Source organism: Ranitomeya variabilis, chromosome 4, assembly GCF_051348905.1.
Source record: "Ranitomeya variabilis isolate aRanVar5 chromosome 4, aRanVar5.hap1, whole genome shotgun sequence".
Taxonomy (NCBI): Eukaryota; Metazoa; Chordata; class Amphibia; order Anura; family Dendrobatidae; genus Ranitomeya; species Ranitomeya variabilis.
This window is the reverse complement of record NC_135235.1, coordinates 659,508,452-659,534,771: the sequence shown is the minus strand read 5'-3', so window position 1 is coordinate 659,534,771 and position 26,320 is coordinate 659,508,452. Positions and strand designations below refer to the sequence as shown.

The window sequence follows — 26,320 nt, the reverse complement described above, 5'->3', positions numbered from 1 at the left end:
GACCACCCAGGAATTATCCTCCTGACCATAGCCCTTCCACTTGACCAGGTACTGAAGCCTCCGCCTGGAGAGGCGAGAATCCAAGATCTTCTCCACCACGTACTCCAACTCGCCCTCAACCAACACCGGAGCAGGAGGCTCAGCAGAAGGAACTACAGGCACAATGTACCGCCGCAACAAGGACCTATGAAATACATTGTGAATAGCAAACGACACAGGAAGATCCAGACGAAAAGATACAGGATTAAGGATTTCCAATATCTTGTAAGGCCCAATAAAACGAGGTTTAAATTTGGGAGAGGAGACCTTCATAGGAACAAAGCGGGAAGAAAGCCATACCAAATCCCCAACGCGTAGTCGGGGACCCACACCGCGGCGGCGGTTGGCAAAGCGCTGAGCCTTCTCCTGTGACAACTTCAAGTTGTCCACCACATGATTCCAGATCTGCTGCAACCTATCCACCACAGAATCCACCCCAGGACAGTCAGAAGGCTCCACATGACCCGAAGAAAAGCGAGGATGGAAACCAGAGTTGCAGAAAAAAGGTGAAACCAAGGTGGCGGAACTAGCCCGATTATTAAGGGCAAACTCAGCCAACGGCAAGAATGTCACCCAATCGTCCTGATCAGCAGAGACAAAACACCTCAAATAAGCCTCCAAAGTCTGATTGGTTCGCTCCGTCTGTCCATTAGTCTGAGGATGGAAAGCAGACGAAAACGACAAATCAATGCCCATCCTACTACAAAAGGATCGCCAGAACCTGGAAACGAACTGGGATCCTCTGTCTGACACAATATTCTCAGGGATGCCGTGCAAACGAACCACGTTCTGGAAAAACACAGGAACCAGATCGGAAGAGGAAGGCAGCTTAGGCAAAGGAACCAAATGGACCATCTTGGAGAAGCGATCACATATCACCCAGATAACGGACATGCCCTGAGATAGCGGAAGATCAGAAATGAAATCCATGGAGATATGTGTCCAAGGTCTCTTCGGGACAGGCAAGGGCAAGAGCAAACCGCTGGCACGAGAACAGCAAGGCTTAGCTCGAGCACAAGTCCCACAGGACTGCACAAATGACCGCACATCCCTTGACAAGGAAGGCCACCAAAAGGACCTGGCCACCAGATCTCTGGTGCCAAAAATTCCCGGGTGACCTGCCAACACCGAGGAATGAACCTCGGAAATGACTCTGCTGGTCCACTTATCCGGGACAAACAGTCTGTCAGGTGGACAAGACTCAGGCCTATCAGCCTGAAATCTCTGCAACACACGTCGCAGATCCGGAGAAATAGCTGACAAGATAACTCCATCTTTAAGAATACCAACAGGATCAGCGACTCCAGGAGCATCAGGCACAAAGCTCCTAGAAAGAGCATCGGCCTTCACATTCTTTGAACCTGGTAAATACGAGACAACAAAATCAAAGCGGGAGAAAAACAATGACCAGCGGGCCTGTCTCGGATTAAGGCGTTTAGCAGACTCGAGATACATCAGATTTTTGTGATCAGTCAAGACCACCACACGATGCTTAGCACCCTCGAGCCAATGACGCCACTCCTCAAATGCCCATTTCATGGCCAACAACTCCCGATTGCCGACATCATAATTTCGCTCGGCAGGCGAAAACTTCCTAGAGAAAAAGGCACAAGGTTTCATAACAGAGCAACCAGGGCCTCTCTGCGACAAAACGGCCCCTGCCCCAATCTCCGAAGCATCCACCTCAACCTGAAAGGGAAGTGAGACGTCAGGCTGGCACAAAACCGGCGCCGAAGTAAACCGGCGTTTCAACTCCTGGAAAGCCTCCACGGCAGCAGGAGCCCAGTTAGCTACATCGGAGCCCTTCTTGGTCATATCCGTCAAAGGTTTCACAATGCTAGAAAAATTAGCGATAAAACGACGGTAGAAGTTAGCGAAGCCCAAGAACTTCTGAAGACTCTTAACTGACGAGGGCTGAGTCCAATCAAGAATAGCTCGGACCTTGACTGGGTCCATCTCCACAGCAGAAGGGGAAAAAATGAACCCCAAAAAGGGAACCTTCTGTACACCAAAGAGACACTTTGAGCCCTTGACAAACAAAGAATTTTCACGCAAACTTTTAAAGACCAACCTGACCTGCTCCACATGCGAATCCCAATTATCAGAAAAAACCAAAATATCATCCAGATAAACAATCAAAAATTTATCCAGATACTTCCGGAAAATGTCATGCATAAAGGACTGAAAAACTGAAGGCGCATTGGAGAGCCCAAAAGGCATCACCAAGTACTCAAAATGACCTTCGGGCGTATTGAATGCGGTTTTCCATTCATCACCTTGCTTAATGCGCACAAGGTTGTACGCACCACGAAGGTCTATCTTGGTGAACCACTTGGCACCCTTAATCCGGGCAAACAAGTCAGACAACAGCGGTAAAGGATACTGAAATTTGACAGTGATCTTATTTAAAAGCCGATAATCAATACAAGGTCTCAAAGATCCGTCCTTTTTTGCCACAAAAAAGAATCCCGCACCAAGAGGGGAAGAAGACGGACGAATATGTCCTTTCTCCAGAGACTCCTTGATATATGAACGCATAGCGGTATGTTCAGGTACCGACAGATTAAACAGTCTTCCCTTAGGAAATTTACTGCCTGGGATCAAATCTATAGCACAGTCACAGTCCCTATGAGGAGGCAGTGCACTGGACTCAGACTCACTGAAGACATCCTGATAATCAGACAAATACTCCGGAACTTCCGAAGGCGTAGAAGAAGCAATAGACACAGGCAGGGAATCCCCATGAATACCACGACAGCCCCAACTTGAGACTGACATAGCCTTCCAGTCCAGGACTGGATTATGGGTCTGTAACCATGGCAGCCCTAAAACAACCAAATCATGCATTTTATGTAAAACCAGGAAACGTATCACCTCGCGGTGTTCAGGAGTCATGCACATGGTAACCTGTGTCCAATACTGCGGTTTATTTGCTGCCAATGGTGTAGCATCAATACCCCTAAGAGGAATAGGATTTTCTAATGGTTCAAGAGTAAAACCACAGCGCTTAGCAAATGAGAGATCCATGAGACTCAGGGCAGCACCTGAATCTACAAACGCCATGACAGGATAAGATGACAGTGAGCAAATCAAAGTTACAGACAGAATAAATTTAGGTTGCAAATTACCAACGGTGACAGGACTAACAACCTTAGCTATACGTTTAGAGCATGCTGAGATAACATGTGTAGAATCACCACAGTAGTAGCACAAGCCATTCCGGCGTCTATGAATTTTCCGCTCATTTCTAGTCAGGATTCTATCACATTGCATTAAATCAGGTGTCTGTTCAGACAACACCATGAGGGAATTTGCGGTTTTTCTATCACATTGCACCGAATTAGGTGTCTGTTCAGACAACACCATGAGGGAATTTGCGGTTTTGCGCTCCCGCAACCGCCGGTCAATTTGAATAGCCAGTGCCATAGTATCATTCAGACCTGTGGGAATGGGAAAACCCACCATAACGTTCTTAATGGCTTCAGAAAGGCCATTTCTAAAATTAGCGGCCAGTGCACACTCGTTCCAATGTGTCAGCACGGACCATTTCCGAAATTTTTGGCAATACACTTCAGCCTCGTCCTGCCCCTGAGACATAGCCAGCAAGGCCTTTTCTGCCTGAATCTCAAGATTGGGTTCCTCATAAAGTAAACCGAGCGCCAGAAAAAACGCATCAAGATCAGCCAATGCCGGATCTCCTGGCGCCAGCGAAAAAGCCCAATCCTGAGGGTCGCCCCGTAAGAACGAAATAACAATCTTTACTTGCTGAGCAGAATCTCCAGATGAACAGGGTCTCAGGGACAAAAACAATTTACAATTATTCACGAAATTCCTAAACTTAAACCTGTCTCCGGAAAACAGTTCAGGAATCGGTATTTTAGGTTCTGACCTAGGATTTCTGATAACATAGTCTTGTATGCCCTGCACACGAGTAGCCAGCTGGTCCACACTTGTAATCAAGGTCTGGACATTCATGTCTGCAGCAAGCATAGCCACTCTGAGGTAAAGGGGAAGAAGAGAAAAAAAAAAAAAAAAAACTCAGAATCTTCTTTCTTATAATCCCTCTTCTGCAATGCATTAAACATTTAATACTGGCCTGGCAAACTGTTATGACCCCAATGGCGAGGGTCTCAGAGGAACGTGGAAGTCTGCAGAATACAAAAATCCAGCTCATAGGGCAGTGGTAACTGGGTTGACCATATATCTACTCCTAACGCCAACACTAGAAGTAGCCGGGGATCATTCCTACGTTGATTCTAGATGACACGCGCCAGCCGGAGAATCTAGCTACCCCTAGTAGAGGAAAACAAAGACCTTTCTTGCCTCCAGAGAAGGGGACCCCAAAGCTGGATAGAAGCCCCCACAAATAATGACGGTTAGGTAAGAGGAAATGACAAACACAGAAATGAACCAGGTTTAGCACAGAGAGGCCCGCTTACTGATAGCAGAATAAAGAAAGGTAACTTATATGGTCAACAAAAACCCTATCAAAATCCACACTGGAAATTCAAGAACCCCCGAACCGTCTAACGGTCCGGGGGGAGAACACCAGCCCCCTAGAGCTTCCAGCAAAGGTCAGGATATAGATTTGGAACAAGCTGGACAAAAATACCAAAAACAAAACAAATAGCAAAAAGCAAAAGGCAGACTTAGCTGAATAACTGGAACCAGGATCAGTAGACAAGAGCACAGCAGACTAGCTCTGATAACTACGTTGCCAGGCATTGAACTGAAGGTCCAGGGAGCTTATATAGCAACACCCCTAACTAACGACCCAGGTGCGGATAAAAGGAATGACAGAAAAACCAGAGTCAAAAAACTAGTAACCACTAGAGGGAGCAAAAAGCAAATTCACAACAGTACTCACAACAAACTGGGCAACAAATATTGGGGTCCAATTTCTCCTGTTACCCTTGTGAAAATAAAAAAATTGCTTGCTAAAACATCTTTTTTGAGGAAAGAAAAATGATTTTTTATTTTCACGGCTCTGCGTTGTAAACTTCTGTGAAGCACTTGGGGGTTGAACGTGCTCATCACACATCTAGATAAGTTCCTTGGGGGTCTAGTTTCCAAAATGGGGTCACTTGTGGGGTGTTTCTACTGTTTAGGCACATCAGGGGCTCTGCACACGTAACATGATGCCCGCAGACCATTCCATCAAAGTCTGCATTCCAAAACGTCACTACTTCCATTCTGAGCCCCGGCATATGCCCAAACAGTGGTTTACCCCCACATATGGGGTATCAGCGTACTCAGGAGAAACTGGACAACAACTTTTGGGGTCCAATTTCTCCTGTTACTCTTGCAAAAATAAAAAATTCTGGGCTAAAAAATATTTTTGAGGAAAGGAAACACATTTATTATTTTCACGGCTCTGCGTTATAAACTTCTGTGAAGCACTTGGGGGTTCAAAGTGCTCACCACACATCTAGATAAGTTCCCTTGGGGGTCTAGTTTCCAAAGTGGAGTCACTTGTGGGGAGTTCCTACTGTTTAGGCACATCAGGGGCTCTGCACACGTAACATGATGCCCGCAGACCATTCCATCAAAGTCTGCATTCCAAAACGTCACTACTTCCATTCTGAGCCCCGGCATATGCCCAAACAGTGGTTTACCCCCACATATGGTGTATCAGCGTACTCAGGAGAAACTGGACAACAACTTTTGGGGTCCAATTTCTCCTGTTACTCTTGCAAAAATAAAAAATTCTGGGCTAAAAAATATTTTTGAGGAAAGGAAACACATTTATTATTTTCACGGCTCTGCGTTATAAACTTCTGTGAAGCACTTGGGGGTTCAAAGTGCTCACCACACATCTAGATAAGTTCCTTGGGAGGTCTAGTTTCCAAAATGGGGTCACTTGTGCGGGAGCTCCAATGTTTAGGCACACAGGGGCTCTCCTAACGCGACATGGTGTCCGCAGAGCATTCCATCAAAGTCTGCATTTCAAAACGTCACTACTTCCCTTCCGAACCCCGACGTGTGCCAAAACAGTGGTTTACCCCCACATATGGGGTATCAGCATACTCAGGAGAAACTGGACAACAACTTTTGGGGTCCAATTTCTCCTGTTACCCTTGGGAAAATAAAAAATTGTGGGCTAAAAAATCATTTTTGAGAAAAGAAAAATTTTTTTTTATTTTCATGGCTCTGCGTTATAAACTTCTGTGAAGCACTTGGGGGTTCAAAGTGCTCACCACACATCTAGATTAGTTCCTTGGGAGGTCTAGTTTCCAAAATGGGGTCACTTGTGCGGGAGCTCCAATGTTTAGGCACACAGGGGCTCTCCAAACGCGACATGGTGTCCGCTAATGATTGGAGCTAATTTTCCATTCAAAAAGCCAAATGGCGTGCCTTCCCTTCCGAGCCCTGCCGTGCGCCCAAACAGTGGTTTACCCCCACATATGGGGTATCATCGTACTCAGGACAAACTGGACAACAACATTTGGGGTCCAATTTCTCCTATTACCCTTGGGAAAAAAAAAATTCTGGGCTAAAAATCATTTTTGAGGAAAGAAAAATTATTTTTTATTTTCACGGCTCTGCGTTATAAACTTCTGTGAAGCACCTGGGGGTTATAAGCGCTCACTATGCATCTAGATAAGTTCCTTGGGGGGTCTAGTTTCCAAAATGGGGTCACTTGTAGGGGAGCTCCAATGTTTAGGCACATAGGGGCTCTCCAAACGCGACATGGTGTCTGCTAACGATTGGAGCTAATTTTCCATTCAAAAAGTCAAATGGCACGCCTCCCCTTCCGAGCCTTGCCGTGCACCCAAACAGTGGTTTACCCCCACATATGAGGTATCGGCGTACTCAGGAGAAATTGCCCAACAAATTTTAGGATCCATTTTATCCTGTTGCCCATGTGAAAATGAAAGAATTGAGGCTAAAAGAAATTTTGTGTGAAAAAAAAGTACTTTTTCATTTTTGCGGATCAATTTGTGAAGTACCTGGGGGTTTAAAGTGCTCACTATGCCTCTAGATAAGTTCCTTGGGGGGTCTAGTTTCCAAAATAAGTTCACTTGTGGAGGAGCTCCAATGTTTAGGCACACGGGGGCTTTCCAAACGCGACATGGTGTCCGCTAACGATGGAGATAATTTTTCATTCAAAAAGTCAAATGGCTCTCCTTCCCTTCCGAGCCTTACCATGTGCCCAAACAGTGGTTTACCCCCACATGTGAGGTATTGGTGTACTCAGGAGAAATTGTCCAACAAATTTTAGGATCCATTTTATCCTGTTGCCCATGTGAAAATGAAAAAATTGAGGCTAAAATAATTTTTTTGTGAAAAAAAAGTACTTTTTCATTTTTACGGAACAATTTGTGAAGCACCTGGGGGTTTAAAGTGCTCACTATGCTTCTAGATAAGTTCCTTGGGGGGTCTAGTTTCCAAAATGGGGTCACTTGTGGGGGAGCTCCAATGTTTAGGCACACGGGGGCTCTCCAAACGCGACATGGTGTCCGCTAAAGATTGGAGCCAATTTTTCATTCAAAAAGTCAAATGGCGCTCCTTCCCTTCCGAGCCCTGCCGTGCGCCCAAACAGTGGTTTACCCCCACATATGAGGTATCAGCGTACTCAGGACAAAATGGACAACAACGTCCATGGTCCAGTTTCTCCTTTTACCCTTGGGAAAATAAACAAATTGTTGCTAAAAGATCATTTTTGTGACTAAAAAGTTAAATGTTCATTTTTTACTTCCATGTTGCTTCTGCTGCTGTGAAACACCTGAAGGGTTAATAAACTTCTTGAATGTGGTTTTGAGCACCTTGAGGGGTGCAGTTTTTAGAATGGTGTCACTTTTGGGTATTTTCAGCCATATAGAACCCTCAAACTGACTTCAAATGTGAGGTGGTCCCTAAAAAAATGGTTTTGTAAATTTTGTTGTAAAAATGAGAAATCACTGGTCAAATTTTAACCCTTATAACTTCCTAGCAAAAAAAATATTTGTTTCCAAAATTGTGCTGATGTAAAGTAGACATGTGGGAAATGTTATTTATTAACTATTTTGTGTCACATAACTCTCTGGTTTAACAGAATAAAAATTCAAAATGTGTAAATTGCGAAATTTTCAAATTTTTCGCCAAATTTCCGTTTTTTTCACAAATAAACTCAGAAATTATCGACCTAAATTTACCACTAATATGAAGCCCAATATGTCACGAAAAAACAATCTCAGAATCGCTAGGATCCGTTGAAGCGTTCCGGAGTTATTACCTCATAAAGGGACACTGGTCAGAATTGCAAAAAACGGCAAGGTCATTAAGGCCAAAATAGGCTGGGTCATGAAGGGGTTAAACAGTCCATGTGGATTGTATCATCACCCACTTGCTGCACTCATGACTCAGATACAACTGTAAAGTAAGACTTCGCTTCTCACACTCACTTGTCCATTCAGCTATCGCAATAGGCTGACAATGAGCTAAGTACACCTCACAGCCAGCTCACACATCCACACTACACTTTCATATTACTCACAGCCACCACTTGCCATTTTTGTAGACCATCCAGATACCTGCCCTGGGTGACACACTAAGGCTACGTTCACATTTGCGTTGTGCGCCGCAGCGTCGTCGCCGCAACGCACAACGCAAACAAAAACGCAGCAAAACGCATGCACAACGCTGCGTTTTGCGCCGCATGCTTTCAACGCATGCGGCGCAAAACGCAGCGGTTTTTGTAAACGCAGTTGCGTTTTCAACAAAAAAACGCAGCGTTTTGCGCCGCATGCGTTTTTTTGTGCAGTGAGTCATTCTTCATCCCACCCACAAAAAAAAGTGTCTACACAATAGATAAGGGCCACCAATGGCTAGAAGAGGGTTGGTGTTTATGTAATTGTGTATATATACCATGGCAGACATGAATTCCTCCCATTTTGCTGGTATTCATGATGGAGCGTCCCATGGACAGTATCGTCATGGATATGGAGATGGAATTTGCCTTGGCTCATGCCTATGCTGTCGCCTGTGCTCATCAAAGAGAAAGAGAAAAACGGAGATGGATTCATCGCCGATTTTGGATACACCCTATCTTGGAAGTCCGGGAGAGCCGTGGAGCATACCATAGCTTGTTTGGCGAACTGAATGAGAACCTGGAGAAATATTTCGAGTACACCAGGATGTCTCAGGAGAGCTTCCGGTATCTTCTGCGTCGGGTGGAAGGAGCCATTAGCAGGCAGGATACTCAGCTCCGGAGAGCTATATCCGCAGAGGAGCGGCTGCTGGTGACTCTACGGTACGTAGCTGTTTGAATGACTGAGATATGTTCGGCTACGTTCACATCTTCCCTTTTTTTTTTTTTTTTTTCTTAATTTTTGTTGGGGGTGGTATGGTCAATGTACTTTTATAAATTGCAATGTACTAATGTAATTTCTTTATCTTCTTGGCAGTTTCCTGGCTACCGGAGAGACCTTGCGATCCCTTCAATTTCAGTTCCGGATTGGAGTCTCCACTCTCTCCGGAATTATTGCTGAGACCTGCCGCGCTTTGTGGGATAATCTCCGGGAAGAATTTTTACCCGTCCCTACAAGCGATATCTGGTTGGCCAACGCCGAGAAATTTGAGGAAGTGTGTTCGTTTCCAAACTGTATTGGCGCGGTGGATGGCAAGCACATACGGATTACCAAGCCAGGGAAAAGTGGATCCCTTTTCTACAACTACAAAAAATATTTTTCCACTGTGCTGATGGCAATTGCCGGTGCGGACTGCCGTTTTCTCGCAGTCGACATTGGTGCGTTTGGCCGTTCAAATGACTCGCGCACATTTAAAGACTCGGATATGGGCCAAAAATTATATGGCAACAATTTCAATTTCCCCCAGCCACGACCTCTTCCCCACACCGAAGGCCCTGCGATGCCATTTGTTGTGGTTGGGGATGAGGCATTCCAAATGTCTGCCAACCTATTGAAACCCTACTCCAGTCGGGGCTTGGACCATACGAAAAGGGTGTTCAATTACAGACTGTCCAGGGCCAGAAGGACTGTGGAGTGCACCTTTGGCATCCTTGTCTCAAAATGGCGGATATTAGGATCCGCCATTAATCTGAAAACTGAGACAGTGGATGAGGTGGTGAAGGCGTGTGTGGTTCTCCACAATTTTATTCTGGCCAAAGAGAGACTGAACGTTGATCTCGATGAAACCATAGCCAACCCATTGCCCAATTTCCATGATCATCCTCTGAGGACAAGTGTGGAAATTGCGCAGATGAGGGATCGTTTTGCGGCCTATTTTGTGTCAGATGTTGGCCGTCTGTCATGGCAAGATACAATGGTGTAGTAAACTGTTGGACTGTATTCTGGTGTGACTATGCTAAAAATAGTTCACCAATGTAATGTGCCTTATCTAAAAAACTTGGAACCCTTTGTTTTTAAAATGTTGTGTTTTAATAAAAAAATTTTCTTAAGTTTTCTACCCTGCTTCAAAGACAAAATTTATACCATACCATATAACATATTTATTTGTTTGTCAGATCGCCGTGTATCGTTGTGTTTGACAGCAAAATCAACGATACCAGCGATGTTTTTCAATGGTAATCAGGGTAAATATCGGGTTACTAAGCGTAGGGCGGCGCATAGTAAACTGATATTTACCCTGTTTCCCAGTGTGAAAGTTTTTAAAAAAAACAGTACATATACTCATCTTCGCGTCCCCCGGCGTATGCTTCCTGCACTGACTGAGCGCCGGCCGGAAAGTGAATGCACAGCACAGCGGTGATGTGACCGCTCTGCTGTTAGGGCCGTCACTCAGTCAGGGCAGGGAAGCGGACGCCGGGGGACGCAATTCTGAGTGTATGTACTGTTGTTTTATTTACATTTAACACTGGTAACCAGGGTAATCATCGGAAGCGCGGCGGCCTGCGCTTAACAACCTGATGTTTACCCTGGTTACCCGGGGACCTCGGCATCGTTGGTCGCTGGAGAGCTGTCACACAGACAGCTCTCCAGCGACCAAATAGCGATGCTGCAGTGATCTGCATCATTGTATGTTTCGCTGCAGCATTGCTAAGTGTGAAGGTACCTTTACGGTATGTGTCCACGTTCAGGATTGCATGATGATTTTGTCACGATTTTTCTTCAGTATTTGTAATACAAAACCAGGAGTGGAACAATTAGAGGCAAAGTGGAATAGAAACATATGCTCCACTTCTGTATTTATCACCCACTCCTGGTTTTGGGTTACAAATACTTATGTAAAATCATGACCAAATCCTCATGCAATCCTGAGCGTGGACACATAGCCTTAGTGATTGAAAACACCTCATACACTTTTATTGTTTGTGAACACCTCATACAGCAATGAGAGACACACCAAAAAAGGCAAAATAAAAATGGTAAAAATAGTGTCTGACATTGCATATATGAGTTGTTTGAAGCACAAAATATGTGTAGACGGCGCACGGTGTGACTTGCTGAGAAGTATACAGGTAAATAAGAGCAAATATTGTATTACAACCAAAATTTTTTATTGGGGGGAAACAGAAAAAAAAAAGGGGAAATAAACTTAGGGGGTATCAACCTGTGCCACAAAGGGGGAATGGTATGTATCTTTTTCGGAATGGGGAGCGGAAAATGAGGATGACGACGACGAGGAGGAGGAGGATGTGGACCTATAGTCCAGGAGGCTGGATGGCAGGTCTAATGGGGAGCAAACCGCCACCTCTGCAGGGGAGGGAGGAGGCAACACGAGCCTTTGTGAGGTTCTTGGTTGGCTCTGGCTGCTCCTACTGCGGCTAGAGCCCCTACGTCTACTTGTTGTTTGTACTGGAGCAGCCAGAGCCTCAGTGCGTGTCCTCTTGCTTTTCTGTTTTCTTTTTCTTTTTTTTCCACGATCTCCCCTAGAATGATGGCTGCGGGAGGATGAGGGCCTGGCAGGAGCAGGAGTCGGCGGCACACTGCTATGGTGCCTGTGGTGGCGTCGCTCGGCACTTGGACCAGGGTGGGTTGGCTGGAGTGGCTCTGCAGCAGTAGTCGGAGTCATGCTAGCCAGCGACGGTACTACTGGCAGTGTCGCTGACTGCATGCGCCGAGACTGCTGCAGAGCCCTCACGTAGGAATTGTTGCAGTCCTGCATCACCGAAATCTGGAGTTCCGGCGTAAGGTTTTCCACCATGCCTTTAGCAATTGTGCTTAAAAAATGCTTTGCCGGATTTGAGAGCTCGGCTTCCAGGATTTCAAGGCGCCGTTCCATACTGGACATTTTATCGCTCAACGCCTTGAAACCGTTCTGGAACACCGTGCCCAAGTGCAAAAATTCGGGCATGACTGACCTGTCCGAGGCCCGCTGGCGCTGTCGGGAATTCCCGAACGAAGGTGCGCCAGAGGCCTCGGGCAGGGGAAAACCTGATGTACCGGCAGCCGGTTCTCCAGATGATGGTGGTGCAAGCCTGCTGTCGCTGTGGGAGGGCTGTGACGGGTCAGATGGCGATCCATGAAGTTCCGCTTCACAGGGGGGAGCTCGCTGGAGGGTGCTGCTGTGTGTCCTGTGAAAAGATAAGGAAAAAATTAGTCTTCAATTAATAACCTATCACATACGCCAACTCCTGTTAAAAAATTAACATTACATGACACATCAATACATTACAATCCCCTGTCTCACAGTCTGTGTTGCCTATAATAAATTGCTGATTGTTACCGCCAGCTGACCATTAGGGCTGACGATAACAATCATGGACATACCTACGGTAGAAAATGACTGGTCATTCCCGCTGCAAAAGTCAATGCATACCTCTGTCATCGTTTTAAAACATTTAAAAAAAAAAAATCTTTCTTGATGCTGCCTATGCCGCAAAATTAGTAAAAAATTTAAATTAAAAAAAAACATTTATAAAAAAAAAAAATAAATAAATACACTTTGCTGATCTGATCGCAGGAACGGCCATGACGTTAGGATCATGTGATCCAGACGTCATCATTATTCATGCGATCAGAACTACCCTGACTCAGAACGTAACCTGTCATGGACTACAATGACTCACGCCTAACCAAAAAATTACTAATGGGCTATATACCATTCCACTAGGGTAAAAGGATGGCCAAAATGCTACAATGACTACATGGATGGCCAATACACTATGTTCCTTTGGAAATATACTATGTGTATAGGTAGCTAGAACGTGTACTATGTGGCTGCTATATAGTGGCCTGGCAATCTACTATGTGGATGCACAATGTACGTGGCTGGGCAATGTACTATGTGGCTGTGCAATATGCTATGTGTCTGGGCAATGTACAATGTGGCTGTGCAATATGTTATGTGGCCAAAATACTTACTGTCGGCGGGTAAGGACCGGTCTTAGGAACTGGAGGGCCCTGTTGTATTTGTACGGCACCGACTTGGACACAGCAGCACCACTCCGAGCTTGCTCCTCCGCAGCACGGATCCCCTTATTGAAACGGTCCTTCATGGATCGCCATCTGGTCCTCAACTTTTTCACTGTGAATGTAAAGACAAAAAAATGGTTACATATTTAGCATTTTAAAAGGATAAAACAACCGTGAGCGATGCAAAGTTTAGGCGTTGATCGCATCACACACGGTTGTGTTTATCCTGGCAAGATGGGTCATAGCAGCGTCTCTGCAATACTCACTAAAGGTGCCTTTGGCCTTCGCTGAGGCACTGTCAAAGCCATCCCACAGCGACTTTGCCACCTCTGCCCACAAACGCCTCGACACCACCTGGTCCATGTGCCGAGGGTCACGGCTGTCCCACAACGGGCCACGCTCCTGGATGCTGGAGATCAGGAGGTCAACATCAATTCCAGTATCTCCTTGGTCCCGTTGTGAAACCTAGAAAAATTAGAAAACAAATAGGTTAAAAATATGCAAATAATAACAACCACCAGTACCTGGAATGATAGGTACCTTTGCCCTATCCTTTGCCATTTGATGTATGTATATTGATGTTTTCTACACCTGTGTTTTGGAATGTTTGTGTGCAGGGAGTTCAACTTTATTTTACCTTCCCCCAATACTTGCTGCCCTGAAAATCTATAATGTACAAAGGCCCCGTCTCACATAGCGATTTACCAACGATCACGAATAGCGATACTGCCTGGCCGTTATCGTTGGTAAGTCGTTGTGTGGTTGCTGGGGAGCTGTCACACAGACCGCTCTCTCCAGCGACCAACGATCAGGGGACCGAATTCAGCATCGTTGAAACTGTCTTCAACGATGCCGAAGTCCCCCTGCAGCATCCGGGTAACCAGGGTAAACATCGGGTTACTAAGCGCGGCCCTGCGCTTAGTAACCCGATGTTTACCCTGGTTACCAGTGAAGACATCGCTGGATCGGTGTCACACACACCGATTCAGCGATGTCAGTGGGACCTCAACGACCAAAAAACGGCCCAGGCCATTCCAACACGGCCAGCGATCTCAAAGCAGGGGCCTGATCGCTGGTACGTGTCACACATAGCGAGATCGCTACTGAGGTCGCTGTTGCGTCACAAAACTAGTGACTCAGCAGCGATCTCGCTAGCGATCTCGCTATGTGTGACGGGGGCCTAAGCTTAGTAAACATCCCTAGTGAAAGCAGGATGCTCCTCAAATGTAATGTTCCTCACAGCAGGATGCTACTGAAAAAAAAAGAAAGAAAGAAAAAAAATACTCACTCGCCGGCCTGACGCCACATCTTGGCCCCGATCTCTCTGCTCCCGCTGACCGTCTTCCCCCTCACTTGAAGAAGCCTGGAAAAATTGTATACAAAAATTATTGTCAATGCTACAAATGGCAGCGAATTGTAAGCAACTAGACATAATTACTCACCGCACTCCCCCGCGCCGATTGGCTATGCTCCGAAGAACTTGGCATTCTTGCAAGTTTGTTCTGCAATGAAAAAAATGAGCAAAAAATTACATCCAATGCCACATACAGTAAAATAGGCCCAAAACATTAAAACAACCACAAATGACTGTTGACTGATAGGACAATGCAAACTCAAAAAGCGACACCACAACGCCATACATTGCAAGAGAATACTATAGAAGAAACAATACAAGAATAGAACCAAATAAAATTCAGAAAAAATAGACACCAAAAAATTTCTACTGGAAAAAAAAAAGGCACAATGAAATAAAGCAAACTTATGAACGCCATAATTTACAATTACAACAAGACATAATCCAAAACAACACCATCTGGTGACATCCACCAAAATACATCAGAAAAAGGTGCTAAATAACATTCTAGATACTAAGCAATAAACATTACGGGACAACCGCTGTTACAATATACAGCAACCCAAAAGATAAAACATAGTCCAAATGAAAAGAAAACACAATAAATTTTAAAAAAAAGGCCCCCAACTAAAAAAAAAAAAAAAAAAAAAAAGAGGCCATACTACACACTTCTCAATGGAAACATTCAAGAAAGGAGATACATACGGAAGCCATGGGGAAAACGACATAAAACCATCAGTTAAAAAAAAAAAAATAAAAAAAAAAAGGGAAAATACAATTGAAAATAGAATGGCATAGCAGCACAGAACAATACAATACAAATGAAACATCATAAATGCAGCCCCCCCACCAGCAAGAAAAGACACTCAAGGAAAGAAAAAAAAATGCCAACAGCATAAAACACAGCAAGACATGAGCCAAGAAAATGCCATACGGATACCCCCAACAATAGAAACCAGAAAAACATGCAACAGAAATTTAACATAAAAATCTGCCAAATTTAAAGACATTGAACAACCGCATGACACCAGAACAACCCCAAATCCATAAAACCAATCCAAAACCAAGCAAGGCCGGTGACAATAAACGCCATCATATAACGCCAGAAGTACATCAAAACAAGATTAAAAAACACAATTTTTCACTAACAACCCACAGTGCCATAACCGTACAATAGCACAGACCAAACATTGCACAAATTAAATCCAAATCAAAAAATAACACACAGAATAAAAAATATGCAAAGAGAAATATATACTTACAGGTTTGGAAAGCAGATTCTCCTCTCAGTCTTGTCTGTAGTGAATAGCCTTGTGAAAGACAATGCCAAACCCCTTTTTTTTTATATATATATATAGTGGTTTTTTTTGGTCTAGACAAAAGTCTAGACAATGTTTTGCATTTTTTATTGGAAAACGCATGCGTCGTACAACGCACCACGACGCAAGTACTTGCGTCGTCTGCGTTGTCAATACAAGTCAATGGGAAAAAAGCCGCATCGACGACGCAAACACGACGCAAACACGACGCATGCGTTTTTTTCAAAGTCTGCGCCGCCCAAAAAATGCAACATGTTGCGTTTGCCGCGCCCTGACAGGTGCGCCCTAACGCCGCATGCGGCGTACAACGCACCAAAACGCATGACAACGCATGTACATGCGGCGCCATGCGGCCCCAATGTTAAAGATAGGGCCGCACGCCGCATGCGTTTTGGTGCGGCGACGACGCTGCGGCGCACACCGCAAATGTGAACGTAGCCTAATACACACATGTATACCTAACTTTTAGAAGCACCTAATAGGTATTCTCCTTGCACTTTGGCATTCACTGGGTACAAACAAACACAAATTATGCTTTTCCTCTTTGAGGTTGTGGGTCCATTTAGTGCCACAAGAAGCAAACTTATTAAACATTAGATTTGATATACAAAAATGAAGCTCAATGCTCAAAAATGCCCAAAACAACTAATACAAAGATTTACACACAAGGCAAAAAAGGTACAAAGGAAAATGGGTTCATTACATAAATTAAACATCTTATGGATTGAACTTTCTGGCAGAGCAAATTACAGCAAACATTAGGACAAATCTACAATTCTTGCTTATCCTGGATCTTCAGACCCCTTTAAATTTTTCACTCTTTGTTTCATTGCAGCCATTTGGTAAATTGAAAAAAGTTCATTTTTTTCTTATTAGTGTACACTCTGCACCCCATCTTGATAAAAAAAACAAAAAACAGAAATGTAGAAATTTTTGCAAATTTATTAAAAAAATACTGAAATATCACATGGTCATAAGTTTTCAGACCCTTTGCTCAGTATTGAGCTAGTACAGCCATGAGCCTTCTTAGGAATGATTAACCCCTTAACGACCGCTGATACGCCTTTTAACGGCGGCAGTTAAGGGTACTTAAACCACATGGAAAAAGTGAATAGCGCCCCCCAGAGTCGGATTTTCTCTGGGGTCTCGGTTACCGGGGGTAGCCGTGACCCCAGAGAACATGATTCGGGTTTTTTTTACGGACCCCCGAGTTGCGATCGCCGGTAATTAAGAGTTTACCGGCGGTCGCAAAAAAAACACCAAAAAATCGCGATTTCCCATTTAATTTCTCTGTCCTCCGATGTGATCGCACATCAGAGGACAGAGAAATGGGTACCCGATAGCCCCCCGGTGCTCATCTTGGCTCGCGATGGGCGCCGCCATCTTGTTCCGGCCAAAAAATGGCGGGCGCATGCGCAGTGCGCCCGCCGGCCGGCCCCCGGGATATCTTTGGGGTCTCGGCTGCCGGAGGTAGCCGAGACCCAAAAGAACATGATCTGGGTCGGTTTTTACCGACCCCTGTTTTGCGATCGCTGGTAATTAACTGTTTACCGGCGACCGCAAAAAAAAAAAAAAAGCGATGTGTAATTCTCTGTCCTCTGATGTGATCGCACATCAGAGGACAGAGAAATAGGGGGATTCGGGGACCCTGTTATACTTACCGGTGTCCCTGGGTCCTCCTGTGTCCCCTCCTGGCCGCCGGCTTCTTCCTTCAGTATGAAAATGGTGGGTGCATGCGCAGTGCGCCCGCCATGATCTGCCGGCCGGCAGCTAGAGGAGTTGGGGCTAAATTTAGGGTTAGGGTTGGGGCTAAATTTAGGGTTAGGATTGGGGCTAAATTTAGGGTTAGGATTGGGGCTAAATTTAGGGTTAGGGTTGGGGCTAAAGTTAGGGTTAGGGTTGGGGCTAAAGTTAGGGTTAGGGTTGGGGCTAAAGTTAGGGTTAGCGTTAGGGTTGGGGCTAAATTTATGGTTAGGGCTAGGGTTAGGGTTGGGGCTAAAGTTAGGGTTGGGGCTAAAGTTAGGGCTAGGGTTGCGGCTAAAGTTAGGGTTAGAGTTGGGATTAGGGTTGGCATTAGGGTTATTTTTGGGATTAGGGTTGGCATTAGGGTTACGTTTGGGATTAGGGTTAGGTTTGGGATTAGGGTTAAGGTTAGGGTTGGGATTAGGGTTAGGGGTGTATTGGGATTAGGGTTAGGTTTGAGGTAAGGGTTGAGATTAGGATTAGTGTTGGCTTTAGGGTTCTGATTAGGGTAATGGTTGTTTTGGGGTTACGGTTGTGATTATCGTTAGGGTTGTGATTAGGATTATGGATCGGGTTGGGATTAGGGGTGTGTTGGGGTTAGGGTTGGAGTTAGAATTGGGGGGTTTCCACTGTTTAGATACATCAGGGGGTCTCTAAACGCCGCAGCCAATTTTGCGCTCAAAAAGTCAAATGGTGCTCCCTCCCTTCCGAGCTCTGCCGTGCGCCCAAACAGTGGTTTACCCCCACATATGGGGCATCAGCGTACACGGGATAAATTGGACAACTTTTGGGGTCCAATTTCTCCTGTTACTCTTGTGAAAATAAAAATGTGGGGGCTAAAAAAATCTTTTTTGTGGAAATTTTTTATTTTTTTATTTTCACGACTCTGCATTATAAACTTCTGTGAAGCACTTGGGCATTCAAAGTTCTCACCACACATCTAGATAAGTTCCTTGGGGGGTCTAGTTTCCAAAATGGGGTCACTTGTGGGGGTTTCTACTGTTTAGGTACATCAGGGGCTCTGCAAATGCAACATAATGCCCACAGACCATTCTATCAAAGTCTGCATTCCAAAACGGCACTCCTTCCCTTCCGAGTTCTGCCATGCGCCCAAACAGTAGTTTACCCCCACATATGGGGTATCAGCCTACTCAGCATAAATTGCACAATAAATTTTGTGGTCTAATTCTCCTGTTACCCTTGTGAAAGTAAAAATTTGGGGGTGAAAAGATAATTTTTGTGGAAAAAATATGATTTTTTTTATTTTCATGGCCCTACATTATAAACTTCAGTGAAGCAGTTGGGGGTTCATAGTTCTCACACCACATCTAGATAAGCTCTTTGGGGGTCTAGTTTCCAAAATGGGGTCACTTGTGGGGGGTTTCAACTGTTTAGGTACATCAGGAGCTCTGCAAATGCAACATGACGCCCGCAGACCATCCAATCAAAGTCTGCATTCCAAGCGGCGCTCCTTCCCTTCCGAGCCCCGATGGGTGACCAAACAGTGCCCCCCCCACATATGGGGTATCAGCGTACTCAGGACAAACTGGTCAACAGATTTTGGGGTCCAATGTCTCCTGTTACCCTTGAGAAAACAAAAAATTGCAGGCTAAAAAATAATTTTTGAGGAAAAAAAAAAAGGATTTTTTATTTTCACGGCTCTGCTTTATAAATTTCTGTGAAGCACTTGGGGGTTTAAAGTGCTCACCACACATCTAGATAAGTTCCTTAAGGGGTCTAGTTTCCAAAATGGGGTCACTTGTGGGGGGTTTCTACTGTTTAGGCACATCAGGGGCTCTCCAAACGCGACATGGCGTCCGATCTCAATTCCAGCCAATTCTGCATTGAAAAAGTAAAACGGCACGCCTTCTCTTCCAAGCTCTGCGGTGCGCCCAAACAGTGGCTTACCCCCACATATGGGGTATCGACGTACTCAGGAGAAATTGCACAACAACGTTTGTGGTCTAATTTCTCCTGTTACCCTTGTGAAAATAAGAATTTGTGGGCGAAAAGATCATTTTTGTGTAAACAAATGCGATTTTTTATTTTCACGGCTCTACTTTCTAAACTTCTGTGAAGCACTTGGGGGCTCAAAGTGCTCACCACACATCTAGATAAGTTCCTTAAGGGGTCTAGTTTCCAAAATGGTGTCACTTGTGGGGGTTTCCACTGTTTAGGCACATCAGGGGCTCTCCAAATGTGACCTGGCATCCGATCTCAATTCCAGCCAATTCTGCATTGAAAAAGTCAAACAGCGCTCCTTCTCTTCCAAGCTCTGTGGTGCGCCCAAACAGGGGTTTACCCCCACATAATGGGGCATCGGCGTACTCAGGAGAAATTGCACACCAGATTTTATGGTTAAATTTCTGTTTTTACACTTGTGAAAATAAAAAAAATGGTTCTGAAGTAAAATGTTTGCAAAAAAAAGTTAAATGTTCATTTTTTCCTTCCACATTTTTTTCAGTTCCTGTGAAGCACGTAAAGGGTTAATAAACTTCTTGAACATGGTTTTGAGAACGTTGAAAGGTGCAGTTTTTAGAATGGTGTCACGCTTGGTTATTTTCTATCATATAGACCTTGTAAAAATGAGAAATTGCTGGTCAACTTTTAACCCTTATAACTCCCTAACAAAAAAAATTTTTGTTTCCAAAATTGTGCTGATGTAAAGTAGAAATGTGGGAAATGTTACTTATTAAGTATTTTGTGTGACATATCTCTGTGATTTAAGGGCATAAAAATTATAAGTTGGAAAATTGCAAAATTGTCAACATTTTGCCAAATTCCCAGTTTTTTCACAAATAAATGCAAATCTTATCGAATAAATTTTACCACAATGAAGTACAATATGTCACGAAAAAACAATGTCAGAATCATCAGGATCCGTTGAAGCGTTCCAGAGTTATAACCTCATAAAGTGACATTGGTCAGAATTGTAAAAATTGGCCCGGTCATTAACGTGCAAACCACCCTTGGGGCTTAAGGGGTTAATAGACTAGAGTAGAGCAGGGCCTGGCCCAAAGAGTCTACCTTTGAGACATGGTGCAGAAGTGGAGTTTTTCCAAGAGTGGGTGATTAGACTGTGGACGGTTTGAGGGTTGGGGGCGGAGCTGGGTTGGAGTCTCAAGGGACCCAAAAATTTTGCCAGTATGGGGCCCCAAAATTCCTAGCGGCAGCTCTGTATACTGTGTGTGTGTGGGATGGCGCTGCTGGGGGAACATTTTACTGTGTGGGACTAAGAAAGGGGCAATGCACTATGGGAGAAATGTGTTTCCTCAGTTCCTGTTTTCCAGAGTTGGGTCTTACGTATCAGAGGAGAAGGAACAAAATGCTGAGATTCTTAGAAGGTGACAACAGAAAAGCACCAAAATAGTCTCAGCGCTGAAGGGGTTACTGCCCCCGCCCAGTAATGGGGAATCTCCAGCACCTACCTCCACCTGCAGAGCCGCACACCACATATATGGCTGTTCTGTGCGCACAGGACCTGGGATGAGGTCACAGGAGGGGAGGAGTCAGGGGTCACATAATCAGGGGCCTCAGTGTATGCAGGACTCTGCTGTGCTGGTTGTCATGGTGCTGGATGAGGGGAAGTTTCTGTGTGGGGTCAGGAGGGGTTTACAGGGTGGATGTAGCAGAGCCGTGTGTGTACGAGGTGTACGGAGCAGAGCCGTGTGTGTACGAGGTGTACGGAGCGGAGCCATGTGTATACAAGGTGTACGGCGCAGAGCCGTGTGTGTACGAGGTGTACGGAGCGGAGCCGTGTGTGTACGAGGTGTACGGAGCAGAGCCGTGTGTGTACGAGGTGTACGGAGCAGAGCCGTGTGTGTACGAGGTGTACGGAGCGGAGCCGTGTGTGTACGAGGTGTACGGAGCGGAGCCGTGTGTGTACGAGGTGTACGGAGCAGAGCCGTGTGTGTACGAGGTGTACGGAGCAGAGCCGTGTGTGTACAAGGTGTACGGAGCAGAGCCGTGTGTGTACGAGGTGTACGGAGCGGAGCCGTGTGTGTACGAGGTGTACGGAGCGGAGCCGTGTGTGTACGAGGTGTACGGAGCGGAGCCATGTGTATACAAGGTGTACGGAGCAGAGCCGTGTGTGTATGAGATGTACAGAGCGGAGCCGTGTGTGTATGGAGCAGTGCGTACAGGAGTATGGAGCAGAGCTGTGTGTATGAGGTCTATGGAGCGGAGCCGTGTGTGAAGGATGTGTGTCACATCTACCCTCGATGAAGCTGGCATGATGTGTGGATGTGACTGGGGGTATTCAGTAAAAACCACCTAGTCCAGTGATGTGGAACCTTTAGGGTATGTGCCCACGTTGCGGATTCGTGTGCGGATTTTTCTGCTCAGATTCTGAAAAATCCACAGGTAAAACATCCTGCGTTTTACCTGCAGATTTTCTGCGGTTTTTGTGCGGAATTCTCCTGCGGTTTTACACCTGCGGATTCCTATAATGGAACAGGTGTAAAACGCTGCGGAATCCGCAAAAAGAATTGACATGCTGCGGAATAAACAACGCAGCATTTCCGCGCGGTATTTTCCACAGCATGTGACTGCGGATTTTGTTTTCCATAGGTTTACATGGTACTGTATGCCGCATGGAAAACTGCTGCGAATCCGCAGCGTCAAATCCGCAACGTTTGCACATAGCCTTTAGAGACCGAGTGCCCAAATTGCAATCCAAAACCCACTTATTTATCACAAAGTGCCAACATGGCAATTTACCTGAATACTGAGGTTAGATTAGAAACACAACTTGTGCATTAACTCAACAGAGTCTATAGCAAAGAGCTTGGAAGCGCTGCACTCCAAGCTTAACATATTCCCCACCGATTACAGAGTCGGTCTGTTCTTGAGAATAGTTTACAGCCTCTTTGCACTTGTGACATTTTATCATGATGAAAATAACCCTTTAAGCATCGGATGTCAAACTAAATACACAGAGGGAGAAAATTAAAAGCTTGGATGAAGTCGTGGGCCAACCTTGACATTTGTTAAAAAAAAGTCTGCAATTGAGAAAATTTTTCCTTATATAAAAAAAAAGATTTACTTTTAGAATAATATAATACTAGTTGGCCCGTGCGAAATTTTCACACATTTGTTGTCGGGGGCGCAGGCAATTTCAGGAAAATCAAGCTGGTCAAATGTTAGTTATGAGCGAACGTGCTCGCCACTACTCGTTACTCGTCCGAGTATCAGTGTACTCGTTCTACTCGCCGAGCAGAAAGCATTTCCAGGATTATTCGGCGGTAACTGGTGTCTCCACCCAGCATTTTTGGCGGACTTTAGAGACCCAATCATGGTTCAGGGATTGTCTGCCAGGCCATGAAACACCGCAGCCATCTTTGCTGTGGTCGTGCAGTGATTGGCTGGGCCATACAGCATCATCCCGAGTATAAGAGACCAGGCGCCACCCTGCTCGCCGCATTCTGTTCCTGATTCAGCAAGAGCTGCTGCTGAGATAGGGTCAGAATCGTGGTGTTAGAGTTAGTGTAGGCAGGGTCGGCGTTAGGGGCAGGCAGACTAGGCAGCTGCCTAGGGCCCCCGCTGCCCTAGGGGCCCCCAGCCAGTGGTGGACATACTGCTGATGGCACTGCTCTGGGGCCCAGAGGGGGAGGGGGGCCCCTGCAGGCAGGCCCGGTATCATGCAGGATCGGGCCCCTCTCACTCCCTCCTGTAATCATGGAACGCCGGGGAGAGAGCGGGGCGCGAAGTGCAGGAGATCAAAAAGGGGGCGTGTCATGCAGGGAGAGACGCTGGCCAATGAACGCTTTCCTCACTAGACAGACTGAGGAGAGCGTTCACTGGCTGCCGTCTGTCCTGCTGCATGGAGCGTCCCAATGGTGAGTGCTCACCTACAGTCAGGGGCCCCGGCTGCACAGCACATAGAGACATCAGTGGAGGAAGAGCAGGACTTACAGGGGGTCTTCTGCTCCCTCCACTGTTCTATTCAGAGCAGGCTGCAGCGTCTCCTCACAGAGAAGAGATGGGGGAGGAGCTCACTGCACGGACAACAGGGCAGTACTAGGGGGCTGATATCAGTCCTGTCTGCTCTGTGCCCCATCCCCCACAGTAGTGGGGTCTGCAGCCCTCTCCAGCTGAACTATGTGACCTCATCCAGGGCTCATCTGATCACTTGTGAGCTGATATCACAGATTGGTATGTGTGTATATATATGCTTGTATGTGTGCATCTGTGTATGTGTGTGTAGTGTGTATGTGTATGTTTCTGTCTGTGTGTATATCTGTGTATGTATGTACAGTATATGTGTGTATGTATGGTATATTTATGGCTTTGTGTATGCATGTACAGTATGTGTATGTATGTACAGTATATGTGTATCTGTATGTGCAATAAATTTGTATGTATATATGGTATATATGTATGTTTATGTGCATGTACATAAAGTATGTGTATGTATATGTGTGTGCGGTATGTTTATACTATGTGTATATACTGTGTGTATGTACGGTACATGTATGTGTATCTGTATGTATGGTATATGTATGTACTGTATCTGTGTGTATGCACAGTATATCTATACGGTATGTGTATGTATGTACGGTATACTGTATTTATGTGTATTTGTGTGTATGTATGGTATATGTAAGTACGGTATGTGTATACAATATGTGTATATAACTATGTGTGTATGTACAGTATGAGTGTGTATGTACGGTATATGCATGTGTATCTGTGTGTATGTATGGTATATGTATGTACGGTATGTGTGTGAATGTACGGTATATGCATGTGTGTATGTACGGTATGTGTATGTATGACGGTATATGTATGTGTATCTGTGTGTATGTATGGTATATGTATGTGTTTGCATATACTGTATTTATATGTGTATTCGTATGTATGTACGGTATATGTGTGTATGTTTGTACAGTATATGTAGAGCAGATACCAGACATATCGTGGTTATGTAATCTACTAGATGGTGGCCCGATTCTAACATATTGGGTATTCTAGAATATATATGTATGTGTGTATATAGCAGCCACATAGTATATAGCACAGGCCACGTAGTATATAGCAGACACGCAGTATATAACACAGCCATGTAGTATATAACAGCCCACGTAATGTATAGCACAGCCTACGCAGTATATAACACAGGCCACGCAGTATATAACACAGGCCATGCAGTATATAACACAGGCCACGCAGTACATAACACAGGCCACACAGTATATAACACAGCCCACGTAATATATAGCACAGCCCACGCAGTATATAACACAGCCCACGCAGTATATAACAGTGGCCACGCAGTATATAACACAGCCCTCGCAGAATATAACACTGTTCACATAGTATATAACACTGCCCACGTAGTATACAGCAGCCACGCAGTATATAACACAGCCCACGTAATATATAGCACAGCCCACGCAGTATATAACACAGCCCACGTAGTATATAAGACAGCCCACGCAGTATATAGCAGCCACGCAGTATATAACATAGCCCACGTAGTATATAGCAGTGTGGGTACCATATCCATGTTAAAAAAAATAATTAAAATAAAAAATAGTTATATACTCACCTCCGGCGTCCAGCGAAGCTGTCCCGATGCGCGCGCTGCTGCCGCCAGCTTCCGTTCCCAGAGATGCATTGCCAAATTACCCAGATGACTTAGCGGTCTTGCGAGACCACTAAGTCTTCTGGGTAATTTTGCAATGCATCTCTGGGAACGGAAGCTGGCGGCAGCCGCGTGCGCATTGGCGGACAACGGAAGGTGAGAATAGCAGGGTTTTTTTTTTATTATTATTTTTAACAATAGATCTTTTTACTATTTCTGTGTGATGTGCAATATGTTAGTATTTGGGGCCCCATTTTAAACTTTGCCTAGGGCCCCACTTTGCCTAAAATCGGCCCTGAGTGTAGGTCTGCAACTGTTAGGGTATGTCTCCACGGTCCGTCTGGGGGCCGGTATCGGCGCAGCGGCGAAGCCGCTCGGCGATAATCCCCGCCCCCTTAATGGGACGCGATGGTGCCGGATGTGTACAGTACACATCCGGGATCATCGCCCCCCTCGCCATAGGGCCCTGTGATATGCCTTGCGGGGACGCTGCGTCCCCGCAAGGTGTACGGGCATGCTGCGTTCTGAAAAGACGCGCAGCATGTCCGGAGTCGCAGGGCTGCCGCGTGCGGGTTTCCACGCATAGTGGAGACGGGATTTCATAAAATCCCCTCCACTATGCTGGAACATCTGGACGCTGCTTGTTTGACGCTGCAGCGTCAAACAAGCAGCGTTTACTGACCGTGGAAACATACCCTTAATTCCACAACTCCTCAGAAACCAACAGTCCTTTTTAAGGCTAATTCGTGGGTCCCGAGATTGCAGAGCTAGTCAGGCAGGGCACAGCATATCCACATCAGTGCAAGGCCTACAGGCACTGTATGTGCGTCCATTGCTCCCACTGCATCCCACCCAAAGCTCCATAACTGTCTGCTGCTGCTTCTTTACTATATACTGTATCTAGTTGCAGTTTTCTTTTTTTTTTCTAAAATTTCACCCCCCCCCAAAAAAAAAAAATACAGTC

The 26,320-nt window shown here is 45.4% G+C and overlaps 1 protein-coding gene across 1 annotated transcript in view; it reads right to left on the bottom strand.

Moving 5' to 3' along the window:
• The window catches only part of LOC143767524 (uncharacterized), a 47,001-nt gene extending 25,747 nt beyond the window's left edge, over positions 1–21,254 (bottom strand). Inside the window, exon 1 of the mRNA XM_077255936.1 lies at positions 21,200–21,254. The gene's annotated coding sequence lies outside the window, so the exon portion shown is untranslated. The remainder of the gene's footprint in view (positions 1–21,199) is intronic.
• Between the last annotated feature and the right edge of the window lie 5,066 nt (positions 21,255–26,320).